Genomic DNA, 21,460 nt, shown 5'->3' with positions numbered 1-21,460 from the left:
GTTTTCTGTACTAAAAGGGAAGGTCATCTTGTAAAAACTCAATATTTTTTTCTGCTCCTGAATGTTTTTATCCTTTGCTGCATGTGTATATGCAGTTGTTACATTAAGAATTTATGCAGATGTTTTAGTTTTTATAATAAGCTAATTTCCTTGTCTGTGCCATAGATGGAAGCCAACTAGCATTTTTTCCAGCCTGTCTTTTTGCATTCTAACATGATGAACTTGTTTTTTTTTCCCCATAAGGTATTTTCCCATAGGAATTCCCATAAGGAATGTTTTTCCTTGCAGTGCTCTGTTTCTATAATTCTTGTCCCTTTCAACAAGGCAGATAATTAGACACTTTTCCCCTGAAGCCAGATCATCTATTGATAAAACAAGATGTACTACCAAGGCCACACCCTATGATGTGAATAATTTGTTCTCTGACCTCTTTTTAATCACATTTGGGACTTCAGTTTTGGAAGAAAACACACCTGGACAGTGCACAAAAAGATGACATCTCAGAGCTGTATCATGGCTGGACTGCACGTCCCAGCCCTCCGGTGGTTTAAAATGTTAATTCTCTTGCATTTGATAGTACAGAAGTTACACATGACAGACTCTTGTAAGAGCAAAGGCATTTTTGACACAGTCCTCATTCAACTGAGTGTTAAATGCAATCCAACTGTCCATTTCTGAGTCCAATAAAATAATCCATGACATGGCGACATCAGGAAGATAATCGTAATTCCTCCACCTCCCCTTTGCTTTGACCATGATGAAACTAAGTCCATAAGAAATGCCTCTCTTAAGATCTCTTATCCATTAGTTTATTTATTCTATTATATATATACACTAAGAGATGTGTATATGCTGATGAAGTAGAACAAAGATGGAGTAACAGAAGTTCTGTTGTCCAGTGCATTGAAAAGTATGCAAAGGCCACACAGAATTTATGGTCTATGTATAATTTCTCATACACTGAAAAATTTCATTATGCTGCATCAACTACCATACACTGTCAAGAAATTATACTGCTGCTAAACCCCATACATCGCTGTGACCAAGAATGAGTTGTTAAACTACAATACAGTGTAATATATATGAAGAGGAAAGCAAAAATCCTTCTGCCAAGTCAAATCTGAAGACTATTTTAGGGAAGAAAACTGGGATGCTCTTTTGGGATTTAACTGGAACACCTAGATCTCCATGCAAAAAACGTGGGGTGTTTTGGTAAGCACAAGATGTAAAAACCATGGGTTTGCAGCTCATCAATCAAATACCCTGTCCAGCAGAAATCTTTTACTCCAGAACGTGGGCTCAGACCTGACTCAGAGGGAAGAACACCTCTAACCAAACTGCCAGCAATGGCTCCTGAGCACAGGTTTGTTACCCACACACTCACCCTTCATGGGGGAGCAGTCGTCCACCCCTTTACTGTCCAGAATCAACCTTACTTGAGAATTCTGACAAAAAACACATCCTTAGGTGGTATAGCTATGTAACTTGTACATTATGTAACTTTCATTAAAGAAAGTGTAAATGCAGTAGCCTATTAATAAATACATCTTGCAGGGCCTGAAAAATGTGAAAATAAACATTTCATAATAGTTATGAAAAGGTTTTTCAATTAATGTCCTGTTTTGAATACATGGTTGATTCACAGCAGCCCCTGGAAACAGTATGCCAACACTGAGATGGCCAGCTTGCTTAGACATTTCTGGCAGTGCTTCCATTCCTTTACACATCAACAACAAGCCAATTTATTATCTAGCTTGCCTGATCTATAGTGCAATGCAGCCAGGACCTGAAGCTATTTCCTTAAAATCGAATGAGTCAGGACATGAAAATGATTAACCAAAATAAAGAGGTTTAAAAGCTGCAAGAAAACTGCTCTAAGTCTCTGTAAAGCAAATATTGCAGCATTTGGAAAGCCAGGGCTTTCCACAAACTGACAATACTGGGATGCTTTGCTATTTCTTTCTCAATATTGTGATAGGAGCAGTAGACGGATAGACAATGGTTATTATCTCTGATGCTACATTTATGCTCTGATGTTCAGCCCGAGAGATCTACAGTGTACAGCTATATGACCTTTCGCAGGCAAACACAATCTTATTGTGCCTGTGGTCCAAGAAGAATGGAAAACATGTCAGTGCAATGCCAAGACCAAGCTAACACACAGTGCATCTTGTCAGGCTTCAAAGAAAACCCACATCGACCTGCAACCTTAGATACTGACACAGTATGGAGGAAAACAGCAGGTCAATGCACAGATTTACTTTTGCTGCAATAAAGAGTTACCTTGCACCAGACTCCATTGTCAAGCTGAGAAAAAATACAAGCAGCTAGGGAAGGTGCTTGACTTCTGTGCCTTCTAGAACCTCAAAGTAATTAAAGTACAGACTTAGCCAATATCAGAGGAAAAAAAAAAGGATGCTAGTTGTCATTCTAGTGCTCATCCATGCAAATCACATGGAAGTATTATAAATATGTATCCTCTGAGAGAGACACGGCACTCAAATGATCGTGGATTTTACACTTAGTTTCCATGTCTTAAACTGCAAAGGTTCTATGGAGCATTGCATTACTTAAAGGGAAGAGAAAGAAGCAAAGTCAGTAGTTTTGAGGGCTGGCACTCAACAACTCTTCTATGAAAACATGGATGAAACAAAGGAACACCCTTAGGCCCAAGTAAATACAACTCAAAAGAATTTCCTGCCCCTCGAAATATCATTCCCTTTGCTACAATAATATGCTTGCAGTGCTGAGACCTCTTACCTAAAAATCCCCTCATTTTATCTGTTGCATATTTATCTATTTATAAATATACATATTAATGTTAAAACCCATTTTTATATGTATAGACCCATATAGACTTTATGTATGGAATTTCTTTCACTTTTTAAGGAAACGTATTGTTTTCAGATGCTGCTACTGTTATAGTCTTAGACAACAAGAGCTTCACTACAGAGATTAATTACAGCAGGGACAGAGCAAAATAATCTTTTTCCATGCTACCTTATCACAGAGTTGCTAAACTACCTCTGGCCAAGTTCCTTCTCGTAAACATTAAATCTTCAAGTGCTGAATAAATGATGGCATTTGTAACCTTTGCCAAAGATCTGCAACAAATTTCACACACACATGAAAGAACAACCAGATGACTGTAATTTTTATGCACCTATATCACCCGGCAATAACCAGTGATCCAGAGGAATATAGTTTACTATGTTTTGATTGAGTGGAGTGAACAGTCACTGCTAAGATTAGACTTTGGATTTAAACTTAGGAAAATGAAGTGTTTTCCTTGCCCACTCTTTTTGTTTCTTCATTACATCCTTCAAACTAGCTAATCTGACTTACAGTAGTCCTGTTTATTGAGCAAATCTCTTTACAATTACATTTGAAAAGGCCAGGGATCATCATCCTAAAGAGATTCAAAATAGTACTTCCTCCAGACTTTGCAGGTTCACTCTTTACAGCTCACAATATCAATATATGTTTTGGAGTATGGAACCATCCATAACACTGGACAATGTGGTCACTCCTAAAGAAAGGGATACTTAGTATTCATTACTTTATTGCATCATCTACCAATGGGGAAAAAAAAAATCAGTAAAAAACCAGTGGCAATGATTTTACTTAAACTGGGCCTTATATTTTTCTTTTTAACAGCTGACCTTGATGAAAGAGTCTTCTCAGAGACTTTAAGAAAGGCTGAATTTATCAGGTAAGAGCTCCTGACAGTTTTCATCACCTCAAATTACAAAGCAATTTTGATCAGTGCAGAGGACTAGAAGGATGAATCCTGTACTGCTTTCTTGGCTCCTGATTCCCTTGCAAGCTGTTCACACAGAATCACAGTGAGGAATTCCTCTTTTTCCAATATGACCTTAAATTCAGCAAACAATCCCATCTCCTCTCCCCAATAGTGCTTGGATACTAGTACACTTATACATGACTTTTGTATTTGGGAGAGCAGAGTGATATGACTCCCTGTGGTCCCTTCCAAACTTTTCTCTATGAACACACACAAGACTCATAGAAGTTGCAAGGTGTCCTGTGTGCCTTGCAACTTCTGTCTAGCATTCTGCAATCCTCCCAAACACAAATGAAAGCCAGCTTTAGATCAGGACAGATGAGCTTAGCAAAGGCAACACTTACAAGCAAGAGCAGCTAGCCAAAAGGCTGATTTCAGCTTTTACCAGGGTTTTTTTTCCTCAAAGCAAAGTAGAGGATTGCTTCCAAGCTTGGCTGGATTCAACACCAATTTCAGGTTTATCAACAGCAACAGTACTCTCAACTAAGAAAGGCAACTTTTACTGTAACTATTCCTATCTGGCAAAGATGTTCCAATTTTTATCTCCATTTTAAACAGCTCCAGGGGACATCACTCAAGTTTCTTCTATTTAGAAGTGATGATGAGTCTAGCACAGAAACTGTAATTATCAAATGGTCTATTTGTAAGGTAAGGGAGACTAGCAAAAACTCATCACATGAACATGCCACATACTCCACTTCCTCCTCTGTGGAGCATTTCAGAGCTTTGCTTTTAAGTTCATGCTACTCTACATGACCACTAGGACACAGATATCCCCATAGTGTTAGAAACTGTGAAGCTGCCATGCAGGTCAGGAAAAAGGACATGCTATTTTTTACAGAGGGCCTCCAGGCACAAATCTCAGGTCAGTGTGAGCTTATCACATGCACTGCTCTCTCCTTCTATTCTTCCAACAAATTAAAATCCTTCATTCTCAACAGTTAAGACAATAATAATAGTAGAAGAAATTATTCTTTGGAATAATTTTAAAATTTCCCTTTTTTCAACTATTTTTGGCAAGCATAAGGAGATTTGAAAAACATACTCAACTCTTCCCTAAGAAATGTGAACTGCAAAAATTAGGGTGACTGAAATGTGTACGGTTCTAATGCACGAGGTTTGTGTTAACTGTTTCTCTACGTTTTCTAGACATGAAGCAAAAATACCAATGTCTTGCCAGAGAGTATGATTTAAAAAGACCTAAAGCACAGACTTTGACCATAAGTTAAGACTGACTGAATTCAAAGTGTGAGTTTTTCTGGATCAGCATTGTGGTCTACTGAAAAGATCTTATCCAGCAAGATTTCAGCCTTACTTTAGGCATTTCATTCAGCTTGGCCAGAAGCAGAGTGGACAGCTGTACTTTGATGAATTGGTATGTATTTTTCGTTAATTTGCCTTCATATATTATCACTAATAAACTGACATGTGTGTGGCAAACTGTCAAAATGCATTACTAAAAACCACCTTTTTCAATAGAGTTTTTACACAGCAACAGAAATACTTCTTTTCACTCGAGGCCTGCAAAGGTTTTTCAGAGGAGGGGAGCTTGGGGAATTTTATTTGCTAGAAGTCAGCCTGAGACAACATTACAATGAAGTGTTCCTTTAGGAAAAGAGTTGATTAACCAAAACCAACACCATATTTACACAAACTCCGATAAGAACAATGAAATCCCATACCTCAGAATATAAACAGTTGCCACAGTCATCATGGAAGTATTTCTCTGCTCACTACTCCACCGCAAGGACAGGGTGAGTAAGGCAGGAGAGGAAGCGGTGCCTTATTTTGAGCTAAACAGAATGCATAAGACAGACAGATCTGCTGTATTAAATCCTATGTTCCTTAGTCTTTGCCATCTGTCAAGTGATCTGTGGTTCATGTGAAATGAGTGGGTGGTCATGGTCCAGTTTGTACTAGACATTTCTCAGGATGACAGAAAAACAAAACCAAACACTGCAATTGGCACCAACCGCTGCCCTTGTTACCAGATTTCAACAGGCAAAGGACCAAACAAAACTGAAGTCTAAACCTCTCCCTCCTACAGAACTAGTCGCAATTTCAGAAAGAGAAAAAAGCAAGTTTGTATAACAAAGAGGGAAAGTTTGCAACGTCTCTGGCTCTGTCCTTCAGTTTTGAGTAAAGAAAGCAGAGATTTCAGCCCTTGGGACAAACAGTGACTTTATCTTCCCTGTTCTGACAATTCACCCTTGTGTGAGTACCAGCTTTGGAGACGGGAATTTACAGCACTGATCTCTTTCTCTGGGTGGACCTGATCTTAGCACTAAATGCTCAACAGAAGGATGAGTGACCATGCAGGGCCCAACCTGGGACACTGCTGCCAGCCTTAAATTAGTTTTAATAACAGTTGTGAAAAGTGAAAGCTTTTTTATAAACCTTTATTAATAAATGAACAACAATGCTTAACAGGTTTTCGGCATTGAGGAATTATGTTTCAAAGGTTATCCTGCTGAAAAAGAGCCAAACACCACAGCATTTATGGTGTTTTGCATTTAATACAATGCAGACTTTTCGAGCGCAAATACCTTTAATGGAAACCATATGGTAAAGGCAGACTTGCTTTTCCTTAACTTGGAATGCTTTCATTCTGAACTTCAAGTTAAAAAGGGGTTCAGGACGGGATATCAGAATCACAGAATATTCTGAGTTAGAAGGAACCCACAAGGATCATCAAAGTCCAACTGCTGGCCCTACACAGGACAGTCCCAGGAGTCACACCATGTGTCTGCGAGCATTGTCTACACATTTTTTGAACTCTGTCAGCCTCGGTGCTGTGACCACCTCCCTGGGCAACCTGTTCCAGTGCCCAACCACTCTCTGGGTGAAGAACCTGCACCTAACCTCCCCTGACATAGCTTCATGCCACTCCCTCGGGTCCTGTCACTGGGTCACCAGAGAGAAGAGATCAGTGTTTGCGCCTCTGCTTTCCCTCATGAGGAAGTTGTAGACCACAGTGAGGTCTCCCCTCAGTCTCACTCTGGATGAACAAGTCAAGTGACCTCAGCCACTCCTCATGCGGCTTCCCCTCAAGGCCCTTCACCGTCTTCATTGCCCTCCTTTGGACACTCTCTAACAGCTCAATATCTTTCTTATATGGTGGCACCCAAAACTGCACACAACATTCAAGGTGAGGCCACACCAGTGCAGAGCAGAGTAGGACAATCCCCTTCCTCAGCCGGCTGGCGATGCTTTGCCTGATGCCCCCCAGGACACGGTTGGTCCTCCTGGCTGCCAGGGCACTGTTGACTCATATTCAACTTCCCATCAACCAGGACTCTGAGGTCCCTTTCCATGGCACCACCATAAATTCCTTTTATTTCAAAGAAAAACACTCATTTAGTATACAGCCATAGTGTGAAATGGCACTATTAGATATTTTTAATTCAATATACCAACTCACTGAGCAATTTGAAATCATACTTCAGCCCCCGTTGAACAGCAAAAGCAAATCCTAACTCCTGTTTGCTCAAAACGCATCAAAGCAACTACACAAAGGCAAGCTGGATTGTACTCTGTTTCCAGCATCAGGGAATGAATACTGAAATAACATTAATACTGAAATAACATTTACGTTATTTACTTTTAAGATTTTGCTTAGTAGCTTATAATTTTGAAATAAAGAATTTAGACAAATAATCTTGTGAGTTTCCTTTCACAAACTAAAACTTACATGGGAACACTCAGTAACCAGACAAAAATACTGATTTGACTAAATCTATAGGATTAATAGAAGAAAGAAAACCAGTTTTTTTTCTACAAATCTCAAATATTTTAATCTTAAATTTTATTTGCAATGACTGTGGAATAAACAGTCCCAGATCAAAGTTACGATTTTTTGCATTGTTCCCTTCCACTTCCCCAATTTTCAAGGATATACCTGACTTCTCAAGATTACAGAGGGAGCATGTCATACCAGCAGAAAAAAAAAGGCATTTTCAGACTTGCTGAACACACATGTTTGACACAGAAGGTCATGTGTCTGGGAGATCATGACTTTTTTGTGATTGCTTTTCAGTATTCAGTATACAGCCATTACAGTAAATGTGAAGAATTCTAGATGTTATAAGAAAGAAAAGTTACTACTACACAGAAATGTAACATACAAATACACACTTCACTATCCTTTAATGAAAAATCAGCAAAGGCAAGGATGCACTAGGGTAAAATTACTGTGGTTTACTTAGCTATACTTTCTTTTGTTTTGGCATAGCAGTATATAGCCTTGAATCAACAGGAAACTTCTTTCATCTGTCTGATGATGCATATCAATGATGAACCCTTTTAGAGGGCAGTCCATATTTCTAGGTGCTTAAATATGTTGACATTTTAACAACACATATTCTTAACCTACATTAGTCTAGCAATAGCAAGCTCCCAGCAGCCCTGGTAAAGCTGGTCAAAATGTATCTAGGCCTGACCAGCTGCAAGAAGACCCTAACTGACTTACATTTTCCTCCAAGTCCTTTTCAGAAACAAATTTCCCAAACAAAAACAAGGCATAACAAACACAAGAGGTAACCAACATTAAACAAATTCTAAAGCTGTATCTTCACTGCAATCAGCACAAGCAGGCACGCTGGTGCTAGCTTTACTCCAACAACGGCAGAGGAGAGCAGAGCAGCAGAGGCTGGAGGGCACGTGGCTCAGGCTTGCTGGAAACAGTGGGTGCTTGGGCAGGTTGCTGGTTTGGATATGCCCACACATGCTGCAACTGTGTCTGCAGCAGTACTCTAGACACACCTGTAAATGTACTGATCAGGAAATCAATCTGTTAGGGTCACATACTTTAAAGGCAAAACTGCTGATTTTGAAGCTATTAATTCTAAAGCAGAGGTGAAAAATAAATTGCTAATGTCCTGAGAGGTAATATATTTGTCTGAATTCAATAAAGAAAAACCAGCATTCACATTTGCACAATGGTTTTTTCCTGCTTGCAAAAACAGTTTCTCCAAATCTCTCTGGGCAAGATTAGAAGATTTCAAGACCGATGAGTCAACCATAAGCCTAAATACTTAAAAAAATAATTTATAATGGAATACTACAGAACTCAGTTTGTTATGACACATACTGCTTTTCTGAAGTCATCAGACTTAGTTGCTATACAATTTTTAACCAGTGGACAAAGCAGTGCAAATATAAAATTTGATAAGGTTCTGAAGAAAAGGAAAAAACCCCCACCAAGACAATCCGATTAAAAAACCCTAAAAACAAAACCCCAGCAAGACCAAGCTGTTGAATCATTTGCCAGTATATACATACAGCTCTGTGAAAGAAGGGTAGAGGAAGGTCACTGAACTGTTCTCTTCTGTCAATCCTGTTCTGTGGGGCTTGTATATCCCTTAAAGTATATGTGCAGAAATTAAGGATGGGTATTTCTTGATTTTAACAGACCACACATATGTGGTTGTTACAAACAGGGTAAGTCCAGGGTAATCATTGTCAACAGCTGGAGAGAGGGTACTTTCAAAAACTATTTTAGTATCTGAAATTGCTCATGTACTAGTTAAAGAAACTGCTTTGAATTAAAACACACAGCATGCCAAGAGCTGTTATACTGATAGCTTAATTTCTACAGGTCTTTCATCCCAAAATAGGAAACTATACAGGCCTAGTTCCATAGGATTCCTGTAGGCTGGGTTTCTGCTAACATTTTACATGAGTGTAATATCAAATAGGAGATCAACAGCACTATTCTCTTGAAGGCAGAGAGAATATGAGCAGCTTGTGAAGAGAGAGGAGGGCACTAATTTTTTCAATAAAGCTGTTCAGTGGAAGACATTATAGAATTACAACCTAAAAGAAGCATGTAAGATAAATAGGTATTTTTATTTTTTAACACCTGGAGATAGATTATAAGATGACTGCTGTGCATAAAGGTTAAGTTCTGTAATGTCACTGAAGTACAGCCACCCCTGAGGTCAGAAGAAAGCTGCTTTTCAAGAGCATACATGTTATCCAACTGCTTATCACAAAAGCTTACAAGAACTCCCTGAAACAACATCTCAGCCGCAGCCATATTGATCAACATAACTGGTCTACTCTGGAGACACACCATCTATAACGCTGCTGCTTCCTTTGAGAAAGCACACAGGATCACTCTTAAGGAGAAAAGACAACGCAGAAAGAATCGTGTCTTGCAGAATATACCACCTAAGGGGTCTTTCTGCTGTGCCTTTTGCAACCGGACGTGCCTGTCTCGTATTGGCCTTTTTAGCCACCAGCGTGCTTGTAACAAATGTGGGTAGAGCCCTCCCCAAATCTTCGTTCGCGAAGCCCAGCCATGATATCACAAAAGCCATACTTTTTATAGCAAGGACAATATAAGTAAAGAAAATTCAGCAACTTAAATATAACATCAACTTAATGCGTAACAGTCTGTGTAAAAATTGACTAAAATAAATACTTTAGTAAATTGTCTGGGCCTTGGCTTCATACTTCCTCATAAAAGCTGACTTTAGACGATGCAGTTTTCTCTAAAACTATATCCCAAGATCTATTGTTCCATCATAATGGGAATGTCCTATATACAAAGTGTTTCTGTGGAGATTGCTCTTCCAAACACTATCCCAGCCCCATTCCCTCTCTCCTGGATTATTTGGCAAACTCATAACCTGATACCTGGCAATGCCAGCACTTCAGATTGACTGTAGCACCGAGAAAGCTGCTTTAGAACAGACAATACATCCAGCCCCAGTTGGGTCTGAAAAGGATAGTGACAACTTGTTAGGAAAATGTTCTAAAGGAAAGACAAAAGTCAGTGTTAATGACTGAAGAGATTGATTAAAGATTTAAAGAAGTAACTGCAGATCTTCTTTAAATAACAAAGCACAGGAGGAGGGATAATAGACAGTAAGAGCGTAAAAAAACCCCAAGATTATCAACAGAGAAATTATTTATTCTTCTACAATGAACTGTATTTTGGAGATTGATTTCATCATTTATATTTACCTCAGAGAAAACTGCCCAACAGCAATTGAGTAGCGTTTACCATATGGCTTTTTTAAAAAAAAGAAACCCACAACAAATGCCTCACAGTAACAGAGTATCAAGGTGAATAAAAGCACTGACAAAAAATAAATGGTGGAGAGAGATCAGCAGATATTTAGGGCACTGGACAACTTATATCTACTACGGAAGGGCAGAGGATTTAGTTAACCCTACCAGGATTTCAGTTTGTGGTTCAAGAGAAACAGGATTTAAAATGTAATGCATAGACCACATAAGCATTCTCTCTCTACACTTCTAAACTGGACATGCTGACATACCCTTCTCAACAGCTTCTTAACAGCTAAATCATATAACATTATATAAATACTTGATTGGAATTTTGGAAGCCAATAGGGAGAAGAAAATATTTAGTACCAGTTGAAATGTTTTCCTTGTCACTTTTTAATCACATTTTCCATGAGGGCACAAAAGAAAGAGTGATGGTTGCTCCTAGATCTTAGAGCTTTCCATTTTGAAAAGCTAAACTTTCTTAGGATCTTGTTCATGTATATTATAACATCCTTTATACTTAAGATATTTCTGTAGTTCAACACCAACCATAAGGCAGGCCTATCTGATTGCTAGGAGGTATCAAATTACTGGTATCAAATATATCATACATTTTTCTGGTACAGCTACAGAAACTGTTAAAACCAACTGCTATCAGAACTGCCAAATCTACAGAATCACTGAAGCACTCAGGAAAAATTTGGAAAAGATCACCTGTTTGGTTCATATCCATAGCTGTCTTGTAACACAATATTTTATTTCATTCTACTTTTTAATAACTGCTTGAATAATACACAAATGTTGCAACAACACTGTACTAAATCAAACACCGTGCTCAAGGCTAACACAAAAATAGTATCCAGAATGAGACAATGTGGTTTGTAGATTAACGTTCAGGCTGCTGCTAAACCCCTGCGATCTTAGTCAAGTAATCCCAATCCAGCAGCAAGTACTGATCCCTGTGCACGGCCCAGAAGGCTGACATCTGTCCCAGAAGCTGATTATTAGCATCTGCCTATATTAGGTGGATTCAAACTTACAACTCTCACTTCAAAAAGAAAATGTTCTCCTAGTCAAACTATGACGTAAATTGTAATCCAGACTCTCTATGTCCTTCCATTCATCTCTGGCCTCTGAAGAGTGAAAAAATAAACAGGGAAAACTCTTACTGCTTAAGATCATGCAAAAACAGAATCCTGTCTCTGTAATACAGTCAGGATGGTACTCCTCTTGACCATGCACAAGCTTATATATAGATGTTAATTACAAAAAATCTCCATTTGCACAGAATACCACTCTGAGCAAGATGTAGGAATGTTATTTCAAAACAGTGCTCTAATGGATTACAATCAGACTCTTCACTGTTCTCTCTCAGGTCCACTTACAGCTGCAATAGATCTTGCTTCTGCCACACTGGCCCATACGGCAGTCCAGTATCTAGATCCGCACACCACCAATAACATTTGCATTATGTTAGCACCCTGTTCACAGATCAGGACTGTGCTCTACATCCCGCACTGTACAACCCCAGATGAACAGACCGACACCACACTCAACCTGCCTATCCTGCTCCAAAAGACCTTTAGTGAACAACTATGCAGATAGCTCCAATGCAATTCTGTCTACTGCATCCAGTGCATAAGGAAGTAGTTTCACTTGTATCAGACCAATGGTTTATCTAACCAGCACCCTGACCCTGAAAATGGCAACAGGAGAGCACATTGTACTTGAGAAACTGGCTGAGCTATTTCCCTTGAACTTCCTTACCAACTACATTCATTAAGGTAGGTATGTTAGATTCCTTTAGAATCTGTTTATGGCATGTGATCCTGAATTTGCCTTATCTCATTTGCACCACCTAATTTCTGGATGGGATTTTCTCTGTTTTTTTTTTCATTTTCAATAATGGAAAGAAAAATTTGATTTTAAAGTTCTTCCAACAGCTGCTTCTGGAGTTAGTAGAAACATGCTCTTCAGTCATCAGTAACACAACTCCTTCTCTACTTGCTGAATCCTCTATTTGCAGATTTCTAAGCTATTCTTGGGTAAGACATAATTTCACAGAATCCCAGTGAGTTGATCCCTGAGTTGAAAGGGACCCACAAGGATCATTGAGTCCAAGTCTTAGCCCTGCACAGAACCATCCCCAAGAGTCATACCATGTGCCTGAGAGTATCATCCAAATGCTTCTTCAACTCTGTCAGGCTTGGTGCTGTGGCCACTTCCCTGGGGAGCCTGTTCCAGGGCTCCCACTGTGTAGTTTAACAGATAATTGCATGTAGAAACTTCACCTGTAACAAGGTCAAGGAGCTACTGAACATCAGATTTAAGGCATTTCTTGACTGACTGAAGTTCTTAGAGATGAATGCCAGAAAAGCTGATATGGGACAGGTTAGCCCTAAGGCTCAGCTGCTACATTTCAGTGTACTGTGGTTTTGGTATTTACTTAATTCAATAAAATCAGAATTGGACCTACTTAACAAAAGGTCATTATTTCCAAAGGAGAAACAAAACTCCAAAACACTGTGTAGACACAGACTTTAACACGTATTGTACTGTTCCTACATCAGTGACACAGGCTTTGGATACCACACTCTGCAGCAGTAATAATGCATTTGTAGTCCCATCAGCCATCCTGGTAAAGCCATGTCTCAAATGCATGTTTGATATGCCCAACTAATACATGGTCACGTATTTGCATATTTGCTTTTCAAACCAGGCCCGTTATTCATCAGCCTTAGGTACACATTATCTTAAAGAAGAACTACATAAATGCTATCCAGCTTAAAGAATCAGCCATCCATTCCTATATAGTCATAAAACATTACCACCTCCTTGTAGTTAAGGACCAAAATATGGGGAGGGTGAAGCTCAGATTCATCTCACCTAAGTGGTTCACTAAACAGCATAGGCTTGGTATCCTTCCCTTCCCAGGATTCCCTTAGAGTTATAGGGGAAGAGACGCAAGGGAGCATTATTTATTGGAGGAAACAGAGATATCAGAGGCTTCTGTGTAGTCATGTGAAGTTTGACATAAAAAAAGGACATGCCACATAGAGCTCAACCTGGCAGGTAAATCAGCCACACAGAGACAGTTTGTGTGATACCGTGGTCTGTAGACACAGATTCAGCGTCCTTCTCTAACTTTTAATCAGATAAAAGAAGGCTTAATGTTGCTCTAAGACTCAAGGAGTCTTAAAAGCCTTACATGAAGTCAAACATTCACTCATTTATATCACAACAGAAAACTGCCATCATTTGGTGAAGTATTTCAGCTGCTAGCAAGCTGCATCGTACTTGAAATGGCAAACTACAGGTGAAGACCACACAGACCCAACTTAAAATCCTGCTTCATTCACTCTCTCCCCCTTGGTCTTATCAAACACATTAGAGACTACAACAGAAAGGTACTTGTTAATGCTTACACTGCTCAAAGCCTCAATCACATTGCCCATTTTCTCAGGCTAACCCACAGTATGCACTTCACGGCCAAGTAAAGTGCCACAAAATAAATAATTAAAAACAACTAGAAGATGATTACTGCTTTGTGACTCCAACCCAGAAGCTTGAAACTTGAGTATAATTCAATTTTCTCGCTTCAGTGAATTCCTTCTGCCATCCAGCTAATCTGACACATTTCCTCCCGCTCTGATTATTAAAAAGGAAAAGCAGGTAGAATAAACATCAAAGAGCAGCATTACTGCCTTCTGTGGCACCACAGTGTTTCCCAAAGTTATAGTTAAAAAATGACCAGTGAACTTTACGATCCCTTGGCAGGATGAGCACACAAAACAGCGTAAGGCACTCACTACCCAAGAGGCATTATTTACTTGCAGTGAGGTTTGGAAAGCTGGAACTCAGTGAGACAGCACTACAACAATGGTAGAAGTACCACAAAACCAGATCATCCTTCTTCATGGGGGCACAGCTCTGGTCCTGTCTCAGTACTAAAAACATCAGCTCATAATACTTTTCCTTTATCTTTTAGCCCTTTATATTCTAGTATCATACCTACACAGGCACATGTATCATAAATTCACTCCACTCAACCTTAATTCATGCTACTTCTAATAATAATGAAGATGTTCAATCAGCTTCACCTTTATTTTTGGGATAGCATACACTGCCATTTGGCTTGCAGTCTCCCAATAACTCCAAATACCACCAAGTTATGCCACAAAAATAGCTGAACTATTCTGCTATTCTTTTTACTTGTGCACTTCCTCCCAGGTCAGAACTGGTAATATGTAGTAATCAGTACTATGAACTGATCCTGGATTACATGGGATTGACAAAATAAGAAACACCTTTTTGAATATTTATACTTACATAAACTCCTCAAAAATACAAAAGTAGACTGAGACTTAAAACATAAGCTATTGTATTGGAAATATTTACCTAGGTCGGCACCACAGAAAACCGCAGTGGCCAACAGATCGGACCTTAAAAATTCCTTTCCTTCCAAAGCACTTAATTCATTGCTATCAAGCAAAAAAAAAAAGTAGCTTTAACCACAGGACAAACTTTCTAGAAGACTCCAATTGGATTAAATCAATTTCTACATCTAAGTTTCAACACTTGTAATTGCCTTTTCTAAGGCTGAGGGGCTGCAAATGAATTAAAAAACCCTCCAGCTCCAGATTCAAACAAAACCACAGACTTCTAAGTCCTCACTGAAAACAACACATGTATACACAGACCCCTGGAGCAGGCCCCTCAGCAAGCTCTCAGACTGAGGGTCTTAAAGCACAAACATCCACATATTTCAGGTATCAGCCTGAATCAAGCACAATTGTGTCCATCTGCATCCATATGCCTGATTGTTTTCATGCACCTGACCCAAGTCCACTAAAACAGTTTCTGCAGACTAGATCAGGTTCCCAGTTCCTCTAGCTCCTAGATGCCCCCTCAGCCACACCTGCTGCAGGAAGATGTCCCAGAAACTCAAGCTGGAGAGGGGAGGGTTATGAATCTGCAGCTAAAAGAAAGTAACAGCTATAGCCCCAAAGTGTAGTATTTCAAAATGACTGTGTTGTACAGGGCTCACTGCTGACTTGGGCAGTGCAGCTTTGCCCACTGATGACCGACCTCAGCACAGGGCATTCTAGTTGCAATTTAACTTCTGTTCACCAGACGTGTCATATGGCTGGTAAACAAGTGATGTTGCAAGTGTGGGAAAGCCCCACACCATTGGTCTGCGTGAAAGTCGGTCTATAGTCCACAGGGTAGAACAACATTATCTAGTCAATAGCACCGGGCATTCATCTGCTGCTCAAGTGTTCTCAGGGTCGCCCAGCCAAAGACTGGACTTACACAATCAGGATAACTTTTCTATTCTGCCCTACTGTCAAATGCTTGCAAATTTTCTTTGGGGGGGGCGGAGGTGGGGAAATCAATATTTTTTTAGCTACGCCCTTAAAGTTTCACTCTGCACTTAACAAGGGAAACTAAACAAGGAGATGTCGATCGCCATTTTCACTAGCATGAAACTGAGGGCTTCAGTCATGAACAAAATCAGGGAAATGAAGGTAAATTAAAATAACTATAATTTACAACTTCGTCAGTTGTACACAGAGAGACCTACAGGAATAATCAGCCTATTTTTCTACCAATAAAGCACTGCCTTTTCTGCAGTATATTTTACAGTATACCAACCTAGTTGTTTTTAAAACTTCCAAATACAGTAACTTTTGCCAGCTCCAAGAAAAACTTACCACATCCTTTCGCTGGTACTTGGATCTTCAGCCCATTACAGTCACACATACTGAACTCAGATAATAAGCCTCATGCTACATATGCTTTATCCAATACAAATGACTTCTAGATGTAATGCCATAGATCCACCCTAAAAAGTGTAAGTTAGAAGAAAATATTCAAAGCAAATTATTTCCACGTACAAACATCTTTTTAATGATCTCAAAGACAGGCTTTACTGACTTCAAATAGAAATGGAAATCACTGGTATTAAGGTCATCATATGTATTGTTTCAGAAATTAGCAAACCTGCTGATAGACTGACCACTGCTATCACTTAAGACTATACAGAAAACATAGAGCAAAGCCAGGAACAGGGCCAAGCCTGCACAGTATGCTAATCTACCAATTACTCTGCAGATTTTCGAACTCATAGGTGACAAAGTTTCAAGGGGCCATGACCATCATTTCTTTATGCTATATAAAGAGGAGAGGGGAGGGAAGGGGAGGGAACACCATATGGAAAAATCTGAGAGAACCATTCAATTAAGCCCTATTGGAAGAAGTAGTAAATAGTATGAAGACATTTCTAATGAAGATCAAGTGAATTATTGAAAATTTAAGCAAAAATTGTTCTATAAAAGCATTACATTGGTATTGTTTTTATGTTTGGAAATGCTTCCCAGAACAAAGAGATTTTGTCATTGGTCTTTTTTCCTTTTTTTTTTTCACCCCTTTCTTAGTGGAAGCTTCTTGCAGAGGAAAAGAGAAAGAAGACATGAAAGTACACATGGAAGTGAAACATCTGCCCTTCTCTTTGTTGTCACCAGTTTAGAAAAATATAAGAAGAAAAAGGCAGCTTTTTCTTTCAAAAGTCCCATCTGTGAAAGACTTTTGAGTCAACACAACTGTACAGCTGTGCAGAATGAACTGAATTTTAAGGACTCTACCAATAAAATAATTGTGAATCACTTCTGAAGTCCCAGTTGAGACAATATTCTGCTTTTTGTTCACACTTAAATAGTACTATGCTTTCCAAAAAAATGAAGTTTTAATTCTTTTTTTAAAGGTTTGCTGACTTTGCCCCCCTCTGAAAGAACTTATGTGTAACTAGGATGATCCCCCTTCCCACCCAGGGATGCAGTGGCAGTCAGAACATCTCTTCAGCACAACACTTGATTTCTAAGTTCTCAGACTTTACCACAAGTCTTTTAGTTGCAGTAAAGCCACAAGTGCTTTACCAGATCTAGCTACAGTGAAAACAACTCAAGGAATATAAATATCATCACACATTTGCAGACACTGGGCAGAACCCACAAATCTTTCTTTCTGGACAGCAGCCAGTGGGAGTTTCAGAGCCTGTAAGGATTTGCAAAAGGAAACAATTCAGCCTCCTATAACAAATGTGCTGTCCCTAAAGAATAGTGTCATGGAAAGCAGAGCACATAGGAACAGGGTTTTAAAAAATAACACACTGCAATGCTAACCAGCTTTCCAAACAATCCCTTAAAAGTAATTTTATACTGGGAAGTTATATTAATGTAGAGAATTACGCCTTTCTTTCTCATCATTAAGTAGATGTGCTTCTCAGAATCTAAAAGCTACTTCTTAGGAAAGATGGCTTATTCTTCCCCTCTTGAACCTAGCTGTACCTTAGAACTAATGTTTCTATCAGAAAACCAAACGGATAAGTGACATGAGGAGGCTCCATCACTTTTTCCCTTCATGATTCCTGTCTAACATATTCAATTTACAAATCCATGTGGTCAGATGGCCTGTCAAAATACCATCAGGCTGTAAATTCTACATGGAGTCACATCTGACATCACACCAGTAATGAAACAATTTTTCACTTGAAAATTAAATATTAATTCATGAAAGAAGAACAGTCTGAATTTATTGTTTTCTTAAAGTTGTGCGTGTCCTCCTGATCCAACCTACACAAAAACTTATCTCTGTAAGTTGAACAAACATACGTGATTTCCAACATGATATATAAGTTAATATAAGTTCTAGTCAATTTTCTGACCAAACCAACCACCCCCTTCTAGAAAAAAAAAAAAAGAAAAGGAAGATAAAAAGGAATCGATGCTGTTAGTTAAATGGTTCTAACAAAGTTCTTATCCATGTTGTACTCATATGTATCAGTTAAAATTTTACTCATCTGTTTCCCACATTTTCGTTGGCTGAAGAGGTTCACTCTGGCACATACATTCACCGAACAAGCTAAAGGAGACAGAAAGGAGACAACAAAGAACAAACCAAAGTATCACCCACCCCATGTATTTCCAGACATGACAGTTAGTATAGGACAAGCAAAGACATCAAATCTATTTACTGGCTGGCCATGCTTATCCAGTGCCAATGTTCACAGGCAGAAGTCTATGAGCTGTGTGATTCCTTGTCTATAGCACCAAAGGACCCAATTCCACAATCCTGAAGAGTATTTTGCATGCCAAATAATTCCATTACACACAAGCTTATGGAGAATATCCACGGTTAACTTTAACGCTTGAATAAGGCACTACAAAAGGGACAGAATCAGATCCTAAGTAAGCCAAAAAGTAATAAAAGAAACAATTAATCTCCTGTGAACATCTGTTTAATTGTGCAGGTTTGCAGCAGGGCTGAGACCAGTCCTCTAGATAAAGCTAGACTTCACTGTTTTCTACTTAAATTTCTATCTTATGAAACAATTTCAAATAACTTAAATAATAAATGAATAGCCTATAAATAGCGTTGTAACTTTCCCCTCTGTAACACAAACACCTGCTTTCGGTCCTGTTCACACTTTCATTCATGCATGAACTGCATTTACAAAGAGGGTGATTGTATCATTGAGTAAATGAGAGCACTGAAATCAAATCAAAACTACTAACCCCCAGTATTACAGCTTTCTGTTCCCAGTGCAAAGGTAAGGAGTCCTTTTTAGCTAACCCTACGCATACCTCTTAGTACTGAATTGCAAAATAATAAGTTATTTGCAAATTATTACTTCCCCCAGTATGAAAACTCTACCACCTAGAGGCAAGCAAGACTGAACACATGGACTGTATTAAAGAGATCTGCTATTTGAGAAGCAAAACAGACAGAATTTCACTAGTCAGCTGCTCCACCCCTCTGCTCCCAGTGATCTCTTATTTAACAGACTAAATGTACAGGGCAATGTTCTTAAATGCTAATGACAATGAATACCTTCCAAAAAGCACAAGATAAACCCAGATCTTTTATTTATACACATTAAGCTTTTATCTTTACTATCTCTGACACTGAAAGCTGCATTTGATTTGGTTATGGGAGACCAAATGAAAACTTCTTATAATCCACATTACTGCACTTTAATGCCAATTCCCTTCCCAGAAATACCCCCAACTCCACACTGCAAATATATTATGCTACTGGACTGTCTCAGAGATCATTGGACACTTCTACATCAGCACTGTACTACAGCCTTTTGGCTGGCCAGCACTGGGGTCTCTCAGACCCTGCTGAGCAAAAAAGTATGCTTATAAAGAGATACTTTTGATCCTGAGGTATTTCCACTTGTCTCTATTGTTCCTTACTGTCCATTTTACTGCAAAAGTGCCAGGGACATGAGAACCACAGTCTGGTTACAGCTCTTGCAGAGATTTCTTCTACAGTTTTAGGCTTAGGAATGTCTTACACTTGAACGTGTATAAAGAGTATCTGCTAGACATCACTAATACAAACAGTTATTACATTACTCCCAAATAGATGATGTCTAAAAAAAAACTCCAACAACAAACAAACAAAAAAACCCAGCCCACCAAAAACTGGAAAAAATATTTTTGTGCCCAACATATGGAATAGAATAAGTCACGTGAAACAGGTGTCAGTAACAGCATTTAAAAGCTTATGGGCATTAACACCATTTAGTGCTCAGATATCACAAGAATAAAAAAAAAGTGTAAGTATAAAGCAGAAGAGTATAATAAGGTAGCTGTTTCACATGACAGAAGCAACAGTACAGCAGCTCCAATGGCAACCACTACTGTATTTGATCTCTGTTATTTTCTAAATTGAAGGCTTTATGTTTACTCCTCTAAACTACAAGCATGATAAAACTATAGTTTTAGTGCCTTACTTCACACAGTACAGAGCTATTCAGTTAATATATTCATGTTACATTACAACAGACTCCGCTAGACTTTGGCACTGCTAGTTAGACTGTATCTTAGAGCTCCTGGATATGCTTTGGATTCAGGTCATGAAGCGAGGACATAAGTTAGGAAGAGTAGAGCACAGCCCCATTACAAGAAACCATAAGCTCGGGAAAACTAGTTAAAGAAAATGAAGCTGTTCAAGTAATTTTTATTACCTTTCACAGACAATGAAACTTAGGTAAGAATATCATAAACCTGTAGAAGAAAACAAAAAGCTGGAAGCTACTAAGGAGGTACTAATGAATTTCTTAAACTCTACTGGCAAAACAGAAAGCAAAACTAATAAGCCCAAAATATACACTCTTCGCTAAATTGAAACACCCTAACTAGGATTACTATAACTCACAAGTACCAGAAGAAACCAGCTCTCCTTTCTGCTTTTAAAAGAAAGCAAGTTCTCATTCATACCCTAATGGCTAACAGTCAGGGAAGGCATTATTAGCTTTTTCACCACCAAGTTTTGTAATTGTGCAACTTACGGTTTTGGTTATAAATGCAAGAATACAACACTCAGGAAAATTTCTTTGTTTTCAGAATCTCTTCTCCCTCTGAAGTATTACTGCCAGAAACTCTGTACTAGTTTTGTCAAACAGACTACATCATGCCTTACATTAAGTTGAGCAAGTATGAAAAGCACTGTTCTCAGACACTTCTTGAAGCATCGCTTTAATAACTTCCTTTAATTCAAACATATTGTTTGTGGGTTTTCCTATAAATGCAGCCTAACCTTCTCCACATTGTACACAATACTTTAACTCCTTGA

General features: G+C 38.8%; 1 protein-coding gene across 11 annotated transcripts in view; it reads right to left on the bottom strand.

The window, feature by feature from the left end:
- The window catches only part of RAD51B (RAD51 paralog B), a 409,186-nt gene that overhangs the window by 266,850 nt on the left and 120,876 nt on the right, over nt 1-21,460 (bottom strand). The window lies entirely within an intron of this gene.

This window comes from Manacus candei, unplaced genomic scaffold (assembly GCF_025592945.1).
Source record: "Manacus candei isolate 608988 ecotype Guabito, Panama unplaced genomic scaffold, ASM2559294v1 h1tg000033l, whole genome shotgun sequence".
In the NCBI taxonomy this organism is placed as follows: Eukaryota; Metazoa; Chordata; class Aves; order Passeriformes; family Pipridae; genus Manacus; species Manacus candei.
This window is presented reverse-complemented; position numbering and strand designations above follow the sequence as displayed.